The following is a 3,735-nucleotide window of genomic DNA, read 5'->3' as shown; positions in this document are numbered from 1 at the left end:
CTATAAATAATTCCTAAGTCTGTGAATAAATTTTTATTTAGAACAGAAAAGAGGCACAAGTAAAGGGCAAAGATAGGTGAGGAAAATCTACCGTTGACAATAAATAAATTCAAATGCTGACATTATAAGGACAATCTTGTGTTCTACAACTATTCTCAGGGATGGAAGGGCACAGGCAGAAGTCGGAAGGTGAGCCCCAGGACTCCACAGAAGCCTTCAGAGAATAGGATATTCTGTTTACACTTCCTGACTCTATTCTCTTCCAAGCAGCTTCTTGTCTTCAGAAACTTGAAAGCCACTGGATCTGAGCATACCTCAGTTCTGCCAACTGTTAAATGGGTCAGTATAAGTCCCTCCCCCTTTCCTACAGACGGGTCTTTTGCAAGGCACCTGGGGAAGGATTGAGTGTCATCATAATCCCAGAGAGTCTTCTACCATCTGACAATCACACTTCTCAACCCACCCTGCCCCCTCTGCATTCATGCTACTTGTGGATTCCCAGATATCAGCCAAACCTGAACCGAACATGACTCTGAGGTACCCATCTGGGTGGGAGGCCATTGATGTCGTGTGGTTGCCCAGGGGTCTGAGCTTTGCTTCCCAAAGCTGAGGAGCTCTGGGCTTGTCCTCCCACTTCTCCAGACCTTGGTTCCTTAACTATGAGAGAAGGGGACTGTCTTCTGATGCTAATCATAAAGAAAATATCGAGAGATGGGTCTGAATGCGGCTGCCAGAAACGTGATAGTGAATAGTGCAAATTAACTTATTTTAAAGCCATGGAAAAGAAATGAGAGCAGAGAAGAGAAGACTGAGAAATGGCTCCCATTTTTCTCAACACTGATCAGTCTCTGAGTGGAGCAGAAGTTTATGTCAGGAGTCCATGTCTAACTCGGAGAGGAGAGAACATTCATTGAATCCTGATAAGGCACAAATGTGTAAAAAAAGGCAAACCTGTTAATTCAAACCCCACCAGTGCTTCAGGGTCAGTTAATGGGGGTGGGGAGTGATCTACTTCCTAGGCAAAGATTTTTCCATTTAAACTATACTGCCTACTCTTTTTTCTGTCTTTATTTAATTTTAACATCTGACTTTTTTTCTCTCTTGTTTCTTGTGTCAACATAAGAAATGTCCAAACCTGTGAGAATTTTAATGAGTTTATTTGAGCCAAACTGATAATACTTGCTGGGAAGCAAAACCTCAACAAATTAGAAAATGCTCTGGAAAATAGCAGTTTTGCACCTTATTTTATACACTACAATCAAAAAGAGAATATGTTAGTGCCTTCCGTGAAATCCACCGGTAATAGATTAGGGAGGCAGGAGAAAGCAAAGTATGGGAGAACCTCTAGGACTGGATACAAAGTAAAATGGTAAGACACACATGAGGTCTATCCAGAAAGTACCCGGCTGTGTGCTATGAAAAACAGAGGCGTTTATTGACGAAGATACGAGATCCTCACACAGTTCTCCCAGAACAATGTTCCTTCTGCTCTGGTAGCAGAAGACACAGAACAAATTTTCCCACATGTCTCATGCCAAGACCCTGAGTCAAAATCACGAACACAGTAGATGTTGGAGTCCCCAGATCAGCTTCTAGTTCTCGCACTGTCAGTCACCGATCTCTGTTGACTGTGGCCCGTACAGTCCAACGGTGTCCAACCCATGGCCTGTCCAACCACATGCAGCCCAGGATGACTATGAATATGGCCCAACACAAAATCATAAAGTTACCTAAAACCTGTTTTGTACTCATCAGTTTTCGTTAGTGTTTATGTATTTAATGTGTGGCCCAAGACAACCCTTCTTCTTCCAGTTTTTTATTTCAGACATTTCCATGTTGTTACCTTAGGTCCCTGAGTTTGTAAGTCCATCACACAGGCCTCACCTGGGCTTGTCAACTTTGGTATGTGGCCCCTTTTTGTCCACACTTGTTTTATCTGTGTGTTACCAGACAGCCTCATGATGTTCCAGAACAGTCGCTAAGGTCCTATTGCTTGCCACCTAGAGGCATAACTCTAAAGACAGGAGTTCGGTGCAAAGGAAAGGGGTTGTTTATTTAAAGGTTACAGAGTTTTGGAATGGTGGTAGGTTTCTGCCTCAGGGCCCTGCTCCCTTTAAAACACCCAAAGACAAACAGCCCTGCCACCCTCTGCCAGTTCAGCAATGCACCTGAAATCCCCTTTCCCACTTCTAAAAGTGCCGTCCTTCAAGAAATGCAGATAACTGCAGCAGGATTATCCAGGCAGCTGGGCAGGTTCCTGGTCGCAGTTCAGCTAGTGCTGCCGCTTTCTGTGCGGGAGGGGTGCAGGGGCTTGGAACCGGGCCACGTGGCCTCCGGGAACCGCCAGTCACAGGAACTCAGGCTTCCTGCAGCTGACCAGGCTAGCCAGGGGAGAGGAAAAAGCCAACAACAGACCTTCCTGGCTCCATTTAAAAGTCCTCTCCCAGAATCTCATGTGCCCTGGAAGCCAGTGGGAGTGTCCAGCGTCCAACCAATGAGGGCCAGTGTGGGCCATGCGTGCCTCTGCCCCTCTCCAGCTGCAATGTTTAGCAAGGGGGCAAAGGCTTGCGCCACTCTTGCTCGGTACTCACTCCCTCCTCTGGCAGCCCCTCCTTTCACCAGGAGGGCAACCCGCTCTTAACCTCCCATTCCGCCTTGGGGTTTCTTCCCAGGCTCTGCCCTCTCCAGCCATGTGGCGCGACCCCTCTGTTACATGTGCGGGGTCTGGCTCCCTGTAAGACCAGAATTTCTTTTCTTACTGTCTTCTTCGTCACTGGTGTCTCCTACAACCTTCTGCAAAACTCATCATTAAAAAGTTCTACAAAACTAATTTAAATTGCAAGGCAAAAAAGAATTGTGCGCGTAGATAGAATTTTTGTTGGGGTTGGAGGGCAGGTTTCTCTGACCTGGCTGTATTGTTTCTATCCATACCTAAGGGACTTCCAAGAAAGACCAGCTTTACTTCTCAGATCTTTCAATTATTTTACAGATATGTGTTAAAACCTTATTATGCATCAGACATTATGCTCGTGATTAGAATGTGTGATGACCAACAAATTCACCTGACAGCAGAAGAGTGTACACGTGCCGTATTTTGCCATGTATAATGCGCACTTGTGCCCAAATTTTTGAGGGAAAATAAGGATGTGCATTATACATGGGTATAATGATTACATATCATAGATATAATAATGGCATAATAATCCCATATATAATACACACAAAAATTTGGGTGCGTATCATACACAGCAAAATACGGTAAGTGCCTTTTTCCCCCAAACCCTCAAAGTGCTTTAGTCACAAAGTTCAGTTCTTTCCACACCACTTGGGCCAAAAAGTCCACCTTATGGAAAACCCCATGATTTGCAAGTTGTCAAATCCCAGGACAAGATCCCTGCATCTTGGTGCTTTCCAAAGGAGAAGGGAGATCAAAACCAACCGTGTCCTGACCCGATATGAACCAACTCTTCTTTCCAGCCACAGGGCCTTCAGATGCCTGGCCCTGCCAGGGAAGATGTGGAGGGGAATCAAAGTACCCGTCCCACCCTCACAGAAACTGAGAGGAGGGCTCCGCCCACCTCAGTTTAATCTCTTTCTCTCTGAAGGGGAAGCTGCCCTCAGGGAAATGAAAAGACCACTTCCAACACCAGTTACTGCAGGAAAATACCAGCCCAAATCACGGCCCTGGAAGAGTCAGCACCAATGAAGCAAACATAAATGCAACAGGGTAGAGGC

This window comes from Desmodus rotundus, chromosome 2 (genome assembly GCF_022682495.2).
Source record: "Desmodus rotundus isolate HL8 chromosome 2, HLdesRot8A.1, whole genome shotgun sequence".
NCBI classification, from domain to species: Eukaryota; Metazoa; Chordata; class Mammalia; order Chiroptera; family Phyllostomidae; genus Desmodus; species Desmodus rotundus.
The sequence above is the reverse complement of the archived record's forward strand: the minus strand, read 5'-3'. Positions refer to the sequence as shown.